At 44.8% G+C, this 14,787-nt stretch overlaps 1 long non-coding RNA gene across 1 annotated transcript; it reads left to right on the forward strand.

The window, feature by feature from the left end:
- The first annotated feature begins 9,034 nt into the window (after window positions 1–9,034).
- Window positions 9,035–11,154, forward strand: LOC123106443 (uncharacterized). Its single transcript, XR_006451344.1, has 3 exons — window positions 9,035–9,351; window positions 9,446–9,526; window positions 10,813–11,154. It is a non-coding gene; the product is annotated as an uncharacterized lncRNA (long non-coding RNA).
- The last annotated feature ends 3,633 nt before the right edge of the window (window positions 11,155–14,787 follow it).

Genomic DNA, 14,787 nt, shown 5'->3' on the forward strand with positions numbered 1-14,787 from the left:
ATGAGATTTTCTCACTCGTAGCGATGCTAAGAGTCTGTTGGAATTATATTAGCGATTACTGCATTATTTATGAAATCTTGCAGATAGGATGTCAAAACATTGTTTCCTCGACGATTTTAATGAGGAAAGGTTGTATGTGATACAACCGGAAGGTTTTGTCAATCCCGAAAGATACTAATAAGTATGCAAAGCTCTAGCAATCCTTCTAAGGACTGGAGTGAGCATCTCGGAGTTGGAATGTATGCTTTGATGATGATCAAAAAATTTGGGTTTGTACAAAGTTTATGAGAAACTTGTATTTCCAAAGAAGTGAGTGGGAGCACTATAGAATTTCTGATGAGTATATGTTGTTGACATATTGTTGATCAGAAATGACGTAGAATTTCTGGAAAGCATATAGGGTTATTTTGAAAGTGTTTTTCAATGGAAAGCCTGGATTAAGCTACTTGAACATTGAGCATCAAGATCTATAAGGATAGATCAAAATGCTTAATAATACTTTCAAATGAGCACATACCTTGACATGATCTTGAAGGTGTTCAAGATGGACCAGTCAAAGAAGGAGTTCTTGCCTGAGTTGTAAGGTACGAAGTTAAGACTTAAAGCTCGACCACGGCAGAATAGAGAGAAAGGACGAAGGTCGTCCCCTATGCATAAGACGTAGGCTCTTCAGTATGCTATGCTGTGTACCGCACCTGAAGTGTGCCTTGCCATGAGTCAGTCAAGGGGTACAAGAGTGATCCAAGAATGGCTCACAGGACAGCGGTCAAAGTTATCCTTAGTAACTAGTGGACTAAGGAATTTTCTCGATTATGGAGGTGGTAAAAGAGTTCGTCGTAAAGGTTACGACGATGCAAGCTTGACACCTATCCGGATAGCTCTGAGTAGAGAGACCGGATACATATAATGGAGCAATAATTTAGAATAGCTCCAAGTAGAACAGTTGTTTGGAATAGCTCCAAATAGAGCGTGGTAGCTGCATCTAGGAGATGACATAGAGATTTGTAAAGCACACACGGATCTGAAAGGTTCAGACCCGTTGACTAAAACCTCTCTCACAAGCAACATGATCAAACATAAAACTCATTGAGTGTTAATCACATAGTGATGTGAACTAGACTACTGACTCTAGTAAACTCTTGGGTATTAGTCACATGGCGATGTGACCTGTGAGTGTTAATCGCATGGCGATGTGAACTAGATTATTGACTCTAGTGCAAGTGGGAGACTGTTGGAAATATGCCCTAGAGGCAATAATAAAAGTATTATTATTATATTTCCTTGTTCATGATAATTGTCTTTTATTCATGCTATAACTGTATTATCCGGAAATCGTAATACACGTGTGAATACATAGACCACAATATGTCCCTAGTGAGCCTCTAGTTGACTAGCTCGTTGTGATCAACAGATAGTCATGGTTTCCTGGCTATGGACATTGGATGTCGTTGATAACGGGATCACATCATTAGGAGAATGATGTGATGGACAAGACCCAATCCTAAGACTAGCACAAAAGATCGTGTAGTTCATTTGCTAGAGCTTTGCCAATGTCAAGTATCTCTTCCTTCGACCATGAGAGCGTGTAACTCCTGGATACCGTAGGAGTGCTTTGGGTGTATCAAACGTCACAACGTAACTGGGTGACTATAAAGGTGCACTATAGGTATCTCCGAAAGTATCTATTGTTTTATGCGGATCGAGACTAGGATTTGTCACTCCGTGTAAACGGAGAGGTATCTCTGGGCCCACTCGGTAGGACATCATCATATGCGCAATGTGACCAAGGAGTTGATCACGGGATGATGTGTTACGGAACGAGTAAAGAGACTTGCCGGTAACGAGATTGAACAAGGTATTGGATACCGACGATCGAATCTCGGGCAAGTAACATACCGATAGACAAAGGGAATTGAATACGGGATTGATTAAGTCCTTGACATCGTGGTTCATCCGATGAGATCATGATGGAACATGTGGGAGCCATCATGGGTATCCAGATCCCGCTGTTGGTTATTGACCAGAGAATGTCTCGGTCATGTCTACATGTCGCCCGAACCCGTAGGGTCTACACACTTAAGGTTCGATGACGCTAGGGTTATAAAGGAAGTTTGTATGTGGTTACCGAATGTTTTTTGGAGTCCCGGATGAGATCCCGGACGTCACGAGGAGTTCCGGAATGGTCCGGAGGTAAAGATTTATATATGGGAAGTCCTATTTTGGCCACCAGAAAATGTTCGGGATTTTTCGGTATTGTACCGGGAAGGTTCCGGAGTGGGGCCCACCTGCATGGGGGGACCCACATGGACGTGGGTAGTGGGGGCAAGGCCCCACACCCCTGGTCAAGGCGCACCAAGATCCCCCCTTAGAAGGAATAAGATCATATCCCGAAGGGATAAGATCAAGATCCCTAAAAAGGGGAGATAACAATCGGTGGGGAAGGAAATAATGAGATTTCTTTCCTCCCACCTTGGCCAACGCCCCAATGGACTTGGAGGGCAAGAAACCAGCCCCTCCACCCCTATATATAGTGGGGAGACGCATGGGAGCTATACACGAAGTTCAGGCACAGCCCTACCTCTCTCCCTACTCCTCCTTTTCCATGGTGCTTGGCGAAGCCCTGCTGGATTGCCACGCTCCTCCACCACCACCACGCTGTTGTGCTGCTGTTGGATGGAGTCTTCCTCAACCTCTCCCTCTCTCCTTGCTGGATCAAGGCGTGGGAGACGTCACCGGGCTGTACGTGTGTTGAACGTGGAGGTGCCGTCTGTTCGGCACTAGGATCATCGGTGATTTGAATCACGACAAGTACGACTCCATCAACCCCGTTCACTTGAACGCTTCCGCTTAGCGATCTACAAGGGTATGTAGATGCACTCTCTTTCTACTCGTTGCTGGTCTCTCCATAGATAGATCTTGGTGACACGTAGGAAAATTTTGAATTTCTGCTACGTTCCCCAACAGACGTCACCAGCACGCAATCCGTCGTCGCCGATGGACCTCAAGCCAAAAGCTAGCAAACTCTTGATCACGAGAATCCTCTCGCCAAAGTGTAATTTTCTTGATAGAAAATCTCACAATAATAAACAAGATGAACGCCCAGAGGGCCGCTTCATAGTCTGCCCAAACTCTAAAGAAACTAACCTAAAAAACTATCTCCACTACTATTAAACAATCAAACAAGAATTTTCTTATGTGCACCTAGGAATTAGTTCCACAAAACATACGAACCAATCAGCACCATACAATTAGTCCCACAAATCTCAATCCAACAGTCATTATTGATCTAATGCCTCCACGGTGTGCACTTAGCAAATTCCCATGACTGACCATACTCCACCACCGAAGGAATATTCCAACTACCAGCCCGCGTCCCCAGCAATCACGCAATTGTGATCGCAAACTAATACGGAAACTCAACTAAATCAGCTCCCCTCGCCCTTGACCTCGATGCCTCCCACCAACCACGTCTCCTGCCTGCACCGATACCTCGTGAGCCCTGCGCCGCTCAGTCGCTCCCTGCACAATCGCCACCGCCGATTGTTGCCGCTCAGTGTGTAATCCATCAGCGAGATAGCGGGCGCCCACGACCCTGCCCTCGCCGTGTGGCCCATCCGCGAGAGAGCCCGTGCCCAGGAGCCTACCCCGGCACCCGGTGCCGCGCCCGCCCTGCACGTCCCCTGAACCAGCCGGCCACACGAAGCTGTAATTCTTCCCTGCCCTTCTTTAGGTTCAACTTCTTCGTTTGACCTGTTGCAGCATTATACAGGATTAGAATTTTCAGAATAGAGTTCTAAAAAACAAACAGTTGCACAGCACAATGCTATAAGCCGTTCGTTTTATATCTGTAATTAATGGTTTTCTATGTGGAACATGGTTAGTGTTTTGGCTGCTGCAATTTTGTAACTAACTAAATCATGCACCCTATCTCCTTGGCTTTCAGAATTTACGAAGGTGACTTGAGTTCTCGCAGAACACCTGAAATATTGGATTTAGCTTATAGAATTTACAAAGGTGCCAATGGTATTAACGTAAGCGCACATCACAGAACGAGAAAATTAATCATAATTAGTTTCAGCTCGGACCTATGGTGTACGTGCATATACACTCATAGGCATGGGCCAAATTATAGAGTGCTACTCTGAAACAACAAAGTGCACTAAGATACCAACAGATACATACATACCTCATGCGTGCTCAAGGACATACCAAGACCCCAGGCAGATACATAAAATCTGAAGATACATGACTAAGAAGCAAGATAACAGACGGTCATTACATAATCAGAAATAGATATTACTTTTATATTACCAGATTCATGATGTAGTGGACAGAGAAAATCCTTGAAAAAAACAGCCCCAACTAAAAAATATCATACGAACACTAAATCACAAAGTCCTCTTGAGAATTAATTCTCTAGCTATCAAAGCAACATGTCTATGAAATCAAAGCATTACCCTTGCCAAGATCATCATCAGCATCACCATGGATGTCAAACAGCAGGGCCGGCAACTGAATGTGGTCCAATAAGGGGATCTGCCATTCAAAATTGTTATTAATGTCAAAGTAGAACTCTGCTGAAACACAATATCAAGAGAAAGGACAGTGTACTATGTTTGCATCTGATGGTGGTGTTCATGATTAATTTCCACAATTTCCATGCTTCTCAAAATTAATGACATGAATATTCACATGAAGGCGAAGGTATGTCATCTCCCAATAGTGCGGGGGCGCACACCCCATTTCAGGATATAAGCAACAACCAATCATTGGGTAACTATCATCAACCAGTTCCTATACTTTGTGCTACTGTTTTTGCTGTTGCTTATGTGCTAACTTGCGGTATGTATTTATAAAGACCCTGAAGAATTGAAGAGGCAGAGGAAAAAAGAGTATTATGCACGCGAGGAAGATGATATTCTTAAAAGACGTTGTGAAGCCTGTGAGAAGAAACATGCTTCAACAACACTGCTTAATGATGAGCAAAATGTACCATACACACCCCTGGCCATGCCCAAGGTAAAAGTGCCCTTTTACTGCATGCTTATTTATTATTCAAATAACTGTGATGAGATGCCATGTACCAGGGTAAAAATGCCATTGTACTGGATGCGGCTGTATTATTCAGATAACTGGTGAGATGCTAAACTAACTAGATTGTATCATAGATGTAGACCCTAAGGAGCTGAAGAGGCAAATGGAGAGGGAACGGTAATTAATGATTTTCTATCTAGAAAATGGTTAGTGTTTTGGCTACTGCAATTTTGTAACTGACTGAATCATGCACTCCATCTCCTTGGCCTGGTGTAAAAAAAGTTGGCTTCCAGAAATTATGAAGGTGACTTGAGTTGTCGCAGAACACCAGAAATATTGAATTTAGCTTAGCGAATTACAAAGCTGCCAGTGGTATTAATGTGAGCACACATCAGAGAACGACCAAATTAATCGAATTAGTTTCAGCTCCAGGATGTTATAATGAATTGTATAAATCTGTATAAACCCACTTTTTGCACACATGATGAGTGAGAATGTGCATAATTATTTAAAACTGAAAACATCTGAAGTACACCTGATCCATTCTAAACACTAAAGAAGTTGAACTTCCTACTTTCAGAGTGTAAAATGGTGCATTTGAATGTCTGTTTGTTGGAACTACGTAGTTTGATTTAGTAAACAAATATGCCTATCACATGAAGGAATGTTCCATATACAACTCCATGGATTTCTTAGAGCAATAAAAATACTGTGCAATGCAACTCAGATTCGAAACATACTCTTTGAATTATACTTGTTGCTCCCATCCCCTGTCGGCACCTCCTTCTCCTCCCTCGGGAAATCTGAACCATTAAGGGCCTTATCATCAACATAGCCACCAACTAAGCGGATGATTTATCATATAACAGTCTTGAAAGGGAACATTGTAACAGAAAACTCACTTTCTAAAGATTAAACCAGACACTCATTCATGGTAACCACCATGACGAGCTTAATAGTATTACAAAAAGAATTGCCAGTTTTGCACTTCTTGTTCCATTTTAGCTCTTGAGAAACCCATGACACTGAATTCCTCTTCAATAATAATTTTCCAACTTCCTTTCTTTCATGAAGATAATCTATCATCTTTTGAAAGGATACTGTATCAAGTTAACTCTTGGATCCACTCACAACCAGCAGGTGTAGCAATCTAGAGCAGAATAATACTCAGTTAAATCAGCTTTTCTAAAAAAAACCTATAACAGAACAATTATACACGGTCTTGGGAACATTCATGGTGATTTCGGAGCAGGTGGCGGAGTTGGAGAGAGGGACTTACCTGGACCCGGACGACCTCACGGGAGAGGGTGGAGAGGCTCATGGCGGCGACGGCGAGGGCATCCGGAGGAGGGAGGGGCCTGGCGTCGTCGGCTAGCATGCCGACCTCGAACGCCTTCTCGAGCACTTCGGCGAACAGATTCGGAGAAGGTGCAGGGTAGAGCAGGAGCGAGCGAGTGCCACACCTCCGCGTCCACCTCCGGCGGCGCCTATCGCTGGCGCGAGCATGCCGAGCTCGAGGGCCTCCTCGGCCACTTCCACGAGCGATTCGACATGAAGGGGAGGAAGAGCAGCGGCTGCGAAGGGGAGCCGCGGCCTGACCAAGAAGCACCGACGGTGGTGACGAAGGTGAGTAGCGGCCAGACCAGGGAGCGCCGGCGCCGACTGTGGAGTGAGGGTGTGGCCACCATGGGAGAATGGGGAACGGGGCGAGAAATGTGAGGGACTGAGGGAGCGGTTGGGAGGATAGGTAATGTTTTTTTCAATAAAATTAGGCAGTGACCAGAGAGAGATTATGACTGTGCGGCTTGTCCAAATACAAAAAAATTCTTCTAAAAAGACCCATTCTTTTTATCCGATTCGCCTGCATGCCTGCCATCTTTTTTATCTTCTAAAAATCATCAGGGCTGGTTACGGTCATTTTTGTTTGATGATTTTAAAATTTATTATATGAATCTCTATAAAAGTTGTTACTCTTTTTATAAAAGTTCTGTAATCATACAAGTTATCTTGTGGTCTATGGATGTTAAATTTTATGAAGTACTTCACATGAGATATTTTTTTTGACACTCCTACACAGGTATTTTTCGCCGCGTATCATTATACTTGTCCTATGTTGTACCACTATTTTCAAAACTAACTCTGGTTACTACTTTATTAGCTCATACGACAGATTGTAGAACAAAGCTAGTTGTCATTTTAGTGGACTTGAATTATGATAATTTAAGAAATTGAGACTTGAAAAATGATGCAAACAACACAGATCCCACAAATTGCATGTTACATGTGTGATCATATTGTTTGGTATATGACGCATTTAAATGCTTCGGTAAAAGTTACTTGCTAAAAGAGAAACTATATTCAAAATAAATATTTTTATAAGAGTTATATTATGATACGTGCGTTGCACATGCACGTTTACTAGTAAAGTCTGGACGGCCAAAACTATATATAGCTAGATACAAACCGACTCTAATGAGTTTGGCCTAAACAAGGCACGCAGGCCGTATTACGTGCATGATTTACCTACCCTTGCGTGACTTGTGGTGCAGCCGATTTCTTTGCTGTAATTGTTATGATCTTCTATTTTTGTTTTCTTTTTCCAAACGTACACAGATGGCCGATTGATATCTGCATGTACACGCAGACTCCTTCCCTTCCTATTTTCTAGGACATGCAGATCGGTAGTTTGTATATCCCGTGAAACACAACTAACAAATCTGGCGCATGTTGTAGTCTCTTTCTTTTTAATTCTCCATGTTCTTCACGTCCTGTTATTTCTCCAAACGCATGCACGGAAATCGGTTAGTAAACAAACAATTCCTTTCTGGCTTTTGTGCGTGCATGCACTTGTATGGACCCATCTAATCTAGCAACTCTCTCATGATTAAGGGCATGTATAATGATGCTATCTTAGAAGTGTCACGTAGGATAAATGATGAGATGGAGAAGAGAAAACTCATAAGAAAAGACTTGTCTTCTCTTATTTAAGAGAAGACAAGAGATGATCTCTTAGCACAATGTGTCTCACCACGTTTTTAGAAATTGCTAGTTATTGAAGATAAGGCTAAGAGATGAGCCATTGTAGACTCTCTTTTTTATCATCTCTAAATTATCTTATCAACCATTGTACATGCCCTAACATTAACTCTTTTGTGTATTATGGGCTGAAAGTCTGGACCACATAATATACGCAAGTGCCCATCTTTTTGGAAACACTATCTATCTATAGTATCATAAAAAGTCGAGCGCTAGACCAGTCCAACACCGTCGATTCAGTTCAAATCTGACGTCTCACAGTTGTGCTTCTTTTGAAAAAAAAACATCGGCAGGAACAAACTGGCCGCAGCCCACGCGCGTAAACGTCTCCCTAATATCTCCTCTAATCTCTCCTGATTCCAGTCGCAGCCACCACCGACCCAATCTCCTCCATCTCGCCTCGCACGCAGCTGCCTCCTGCTCTCCTCGCCGTTGTCCATCTACTCGACGGTCGGCCTGGTGGTCGTCGGAGCACGCGGCAAAACCTTGGAAGAGCTCCGCCCTGCTTGGCGTCTCATCCGCCGACGACGTCGCCCGGTTCGTGAGCGGCCTCGCCTCCGACCCATCCTGCTCCGGTGGAAACCTCACCACCTACGCCCATGGTATCATGTTCCACCAGGAGAAGATGGAACTCACGCCAGCCTACCCGCACACCGTCGCACAGTGAACTTCGCCGAGGTCTGCCCTTTCATCTTTCTCTATTGCTTGCTTGGTCTGCCCTTTTTCTTTTGAAATGGAACTTAAGTTGGAGTGTTGGACATAAAAGTAATACTCATGCTCCGCCATCCTCGTCCGTTGATGCTACCGCGGCTACAACACACACTTTGCCTCCCTCGTCGCCGACCGCCAGTGGCGGAGTCAGTACCCGGCGACCCGGGGCAGCTACCCGGGCTCACCGGCAAGCTGACGTCTAATCGAAGCTGGGTTACCGTGATCTGCCCGGGCAAATAGTCCGTAGGCCTTGCTTGGTGGCTAATTAGCTGGGTCTACTTTTAAGCCCATCTAGTAAACTTCCTAATCCTAGGCCCAAAAGGCTGCACGTCTCAAGGCCTCAGTAGCTGGCAGCGCAACAAGTCGCTAGGCAAACCACGTCTCCACGGTTCATGGTCGTCGCCTCCACCTAGATCTATTGCGACGGCTCGAGCCGCCCCGCAGTAGCAGTTTTGCAGAGGCAATCGTCGCGAACTGGCGCAGCGCCTCCCAGCAAAGGCGGCAAGCCGGCAGCCAACGGTGCCTCCTACCAACCATTCCTGCTCAGAGATTGATGCGTCGATTTTCCAGGTGACTGATCCTGCTTAGCCAGGATTGATGCGTGCAATTTGTAGCATCAGATTCCACTCCCCGGATTTGTTTTTTTTATGTTCGTAAATTCCAGTAATGTAGGCGATTGGGAATTCCATCATTGATCGTTCCAAGCAGGCTCATTGAAGAAAAATCCATCTCTCCGCTTTGCTAGGTATTTTTTTCTCGATTCCTCTAACCTAATCATTGTTAGTTCGTTCTGTTATTCCAAATCATTGAATTTTAATCTTAATCCTCCGATCCATATTAATTATGATTTCAAATGAGAAAGTTTTTATTCGTAAATCAAGTATTGAGAATTCAAGTGTTGTATAGGCGGAACCAACCTTAATTTATGTTGCCAACAATAGTGAGCTTATTCCGATTGAAATCTATGGTTCTCTAGTTTAATGCTTATAGTTACATAATATGTACCAAATATTCGAGGAAGATGATTTGTAGCACCGGGGTGGTTCACCCCCTATATGAACATTAAGCATAAAAAAATACCGAGAAATTTGGAAAAAATAATGATATTTTTGAATATCAAACTTGGTTGTACAATCTATTTTCGTGTGAAATTCCGTGAAAAATACCAGGAAATGTATCCATGCCAAAAAAGACAAAAAAGTCCTATGTATAGAAAAAAACTGCTTGGATGGATTTTAATTTGGACTGCATTTCCTTCACCACGGATATGTTTCCTGATTTTTCTCTCACGAACCTTTACGCGTGAATAGATTGGCATGCAGGTTTGATATCCTTAAATTCTATATATTTTTTTGTATTCTTTAAATTTAATATTTGTGGAGCAGTGTCGAGCAGCTAGGAGCTCCTTTGTAATTCATATTATTCGATTGCAACTCTCTGCCTTTTTAGTTAACTGGAAGTCTTACCCACAAAAAAAAATGGAAGTCCGCCCCGGCTCCTAATTTTTCCTGGCTCCGCCACTGCCGACCGCTATTGTGTCGTGGCCATCGCTGCGGTCCTGTCCCTGCTCGACCGAGAGCGCATTTCAGCACACTCCATCGATGATCACGTGGACTCGCTATCTCACTGCCTCGCTTGTGTCATCTCCCCTTCCCTGTTGTCTGTCATATTCTATTTGTCGTGATTGTTTCCGTGCAAGGGAAAATAGTTCATCAGCATGAGAAAATGTTTCTATTGCCTGTAAATAATGCTTCCATCACGTGAGCATGTGCTTCCTAACTTTGCTCCTATAATGCTTCTTTGGTACTCACTCTGTCACGTAATATAAGATTGTTTTTGACACTAGTGTAGTATCAAAAGCGCTCTTATATTATGGGATGGAGGGAGTACATTGCTAGTGCGTACTCCTGTAATGCTTCAATAGTAATGCTAAGATATTCTGGCCATCACTACAATGTGCTTCTTATTTCCTTCTGGTGCAAATTCTGACATCTTTGGAAGCAATGTTTGATGCATACTCTCTCTATGTAGGAAGCAATATTTGTTGCACAATGTCATGAGCAACAGTGCAGTGGTGACCTTCGCTTCACCAAGGGCTTCTCTGCAGCTATCGAGGGTTAGTGTGTAGACGGAGACGCCGACAACGAGATGGCTGATAGGGGTGGCGCCGGCAATGGCGAGGACGTCGACCGACAACAACAGCATCCCCCTCTCCCATCAGCAGCTATGCCACAATGCTACTCGAGTACTAAAACAATATTGGACAATATTGATACAATCAGGAATCAGCTAACATGAATATGTGCATATGCGTCGGTGCTACTACTGAAGCAGGCAATGAAACTAAAGGGTGCATGTTTTGTTCTTTTTCTATGTTGACGAAGCACTGAATGATATTCTATGAAGCTTTGTAAAATTCTGTTGGAAGCAAGCAACTTCGAATAGTATATACGAAAATTGAAAAAGAAGCATACAATGGCAATGGTTGAAACAATAATTCAAATCATGGAAGCATATGTGATGAACAGTTAAATATTGCTACTGGACGAGAATTTGAATCAGTTGTGAACTTGTGATATATAGCCTCTCTGAAACACAAAATTGGAACCATGTCTAACTTAAATGATGGAAGTACTAAAAAAATCATGGATATATGATCCGTTGATTTTGTTGGAGCCGAAACAATACAATACTAAGTTATGCAGATTTATTAATTTTTGTACAAAGCAACTGAATTGCTAGTAAATCAAAGAATTGGAATCATAATGCATGGAAGCATTTTATATAAAAAATGAAGGAAGCACGCCAGCTGATAGTGCTGTGATTTGCTACTGATTATGAAGCACGGCTGTAGTGTTGGAAGCATGACTTCCGTATGATGGAAATAAACATATGAAGCATGGTTTGTGGGAAACATATGAAGCATGGTTTATTGGAAACATATGAAGCACGGCTGTAGTAAATCAAAGAAATATCAATGGTTTATTGAGGGAAATCAATGGCAAGCATCATGGAAATTGTTTAGATATGGAAGCTGGTGCATGGAAAGTACATGCCGTGCGTGCTTCATGGAGCAGTTTTCTTTTAGCAGTTAAAGAGCTAGCGCCGATGGATGGAAACTACCAAAGCCCTCTTAACTACCAAAGGCCCACGTCCACCAAGTCAATTAGATCGGACGCTTAAATCAACTCCAATCGTACGGCAGTGGGCTGGTCTGATGGATAGCTAGGGATCAGTAGTCTAATCCCTAGTGGTTATCTTTTCCTTTCTTTCTAAATTTTGCCACAACCGAGGGGAGTGTGTCATGGCGAGTCAGGGAGGGAAGGTGACTGATGTTTTGGGGAAGAAACCAGCTAATGGAGAGGGTTCGATGGGGGTGACAAATGCTGTGGATGCCTCTGGTTCCTCTCTCCATATAGCAATGCATAATCAGTTGGGGATGAAGATGTCGGGGAGTCGTCCTCTGGTCGTCGACATGGAGGCAGCCCGCAAGGCCATTGGTGGTTTCCTCGTGGTTGGACGCCTCCTCTCTCCTTTCCAGGTCAACCCAAGGGCCATCCTCGATGATCTCCGAAACACGGCTTGGAAGAACCAAGGGGTGACCACCCTCCAAGAGGTGGCCAGCGACGATGGGAGGTTCATCCTCAACTTCGCCGCTGAAAGTGACCGTCGGTTTGTGCTTCAGGCGCAGCCATGGCACTTCAAGCGGGATGGGCTGATCTTCGCCGAGTTCGACGGCAAGGGCGACCCGGCGGAGGTAGACCTTGGCGTCATGACCATATGGGTCCAGGTACGAGATCTTCCGTTCGTGCTTATGACAGAAAGTATAGGGTGGTCTCTAGAGGATCAATTGGGAGAGGTGCCGGAGGTATCGCACCGCAACCATGTGATCATTGAAAAATATTTGTGTGTGCGTGTGAAGCTCCTACTGCATGAACCTTTGAAGACTTCTGTAGAGTTTACCCCCTTAGGTAGTTCTAAGATACTTAAATTCAATGTAAAATATGCGAAGCTTCCTTTGTACTGTGAGTGTTGTGGGATTGTGGGTCATACTTCTGAGAGATTTTGTAAAATCCCAAGTGAGAAGAGAGTAGTTTGCTTCCCTAGAAATCTGAGTGTTGAGCCCTACTGGAAGAGCCAAGGTGCTAGCAGGAGGGGTCTCCTCTTCGGGAACTACTCACGCAGCGACAAGAATCCGACTACAAGCATCGCCAACAACAACAACAACCCCAAGCCCATGGACGTCGTCAAGGTGGCCACTGCCGTGAGTGGGCTCACGGTCTCTGATAAGGGGCCCGCCACTTCCGCCAAGACAACCACCGGCCAGGAGGGCCGGGTTCAGGAGGTCCTGGCGCATGCTCCGGCTGATGCGTCACTTGGTCAGGTGCACCAGGTGGGTGTGCTGGCTGCTTCAGCCCAGGGCCGTAAGTCCCTGGAGGACTCTCGTCGCAGTGCATCGCATGACCAGGAGGGTCTCCCACTCGGCCAGGAGGGCCGGGTTCATGTGGCTCCGCCGGCTCTATTTGCTGCTGCTCCCGGTCAGGCGGACCGGGAAATGGCTCTGGCTGCCCCTGCTAAACTTGGCCAGGAGGGCCAAGGGCTGGCGGTGCGGGGATGCACCCATCCGGGTGAGCTGCAGGGCCAGGAGGGCCACGAGCTGATATGGCCAGTAGAACCCAGCCATACCAAGGCGATGGCTGCTGCTGCTGGCCACAGTGGATGTCCTACTGGCCAGGAGGGTCAGGGGATCCATCCGATGGGTGGAGGCAACTTTTCACAGGGTGCAGCTACAACTGGTGCTAAACATGATGGACTATTATTCATGCCCGGTGTGCTGGAGGCTCTTAGAGGGGCTGTTGCTGCTAGGCTGGCGGCTCAGGAGACAACAAATGATAATGTGGCATTTACTTTTAAGGCTGTGAAAATGAGAAGCAGGGCCAGCAAAAGAGGAAGGGGAGGAAAGGAAAAACTGTGGGAGTTTCTGAGAGGGTAGAGAATGCCCGTAAGGTAACTATAGGTAAAAAGAGGAGAATCCCATCTGACCCTAGACCAACAGGTAGTGAACTAGAATTTTCTTTTGAGAAAGAGATGGAGAGCTATGAGCGTATCCTGTATGATGATGTGAATGTGTCCTCCAAGCGAGTCTGTATGGGCAGAGTGGTAACTATGAAGAATGGGGATGGGGTACTCACACATGTAGCTAAGGAGACAGAGGAGGAGGAGGCGCATATGGAGCAGAGGAGGGAGTCGGTTGGAGATGATGGCGCATCGGCGGCCTCCGAGGAGGAGGTCCGCCGGGCCAAATGAAAATCCTAGGATGGAACTGCCGTGGTATGCTCTCCCCCACGACAGTTCGAGAGCTCTTGGAGCTCCAAGGACGTAGTAAGGCAGATGTGATTTTTCTTTCAGAGTCTCATTTGAATAAATGTAAAGCCGATGAGCTGCGTCGTGTTTTAAATGTTGATTCGATGTTTGTAGTGGAGAGCGATGGTCGGGCTGGTGGCCTTGTTTTGTTTTACCATAAGATAAATAAAGTTGTTTTGAATTATGTCTCGGATAATTTCATTGATATTTTATTTATGAATGAGGATATTGTACAATGGCGTTTTACGGGGTTTTATGGTCGTCCGAGCTGGAGTGAGCGTAGTTTGTCTTGGGATGATATTCGAAACTTACATTGTAAGGGAAAACACCCCTGGGTAGTCTTGGGTGATTTTAATGAAATTTTACTGTCTTCTGAAAAGGAGGGCGGTAACGCCAGACCTAACACGATGATGAGAGATTTTCGCAATTGTTTGCAAGAGTGCGGTCTAGAGGATATGGGATGTATTGGCGATCTCTTCACCTGGAGGAGAGGTGAAATTAGGGAGAGACTTGACCATGCAGTTTGCAATGTGGACTGGGCGAATAAATTTCCTCAGGCTGCGATCATAAATGAAGAACATGTACACTCTGATCATCGACCCCTCATACTAGATATAGATTACTTTGATGTGAATATGTTTA

Source organism: Triticum aestivum, chromosome 5A (assembly GCF_018294505.1).
Source record: "Triticum aestivum cultivar Chinese Spring chromosome 5A, IWGSC CS RefSeq v2.1, whole genome shotgun sequence".
Taxonomy (NCBI): Eukaryota; Viridiplantae; Streptophyta; class Magnoliopsida; order Poales; family Poaceae; genus Triticum; species Triticum aestivum.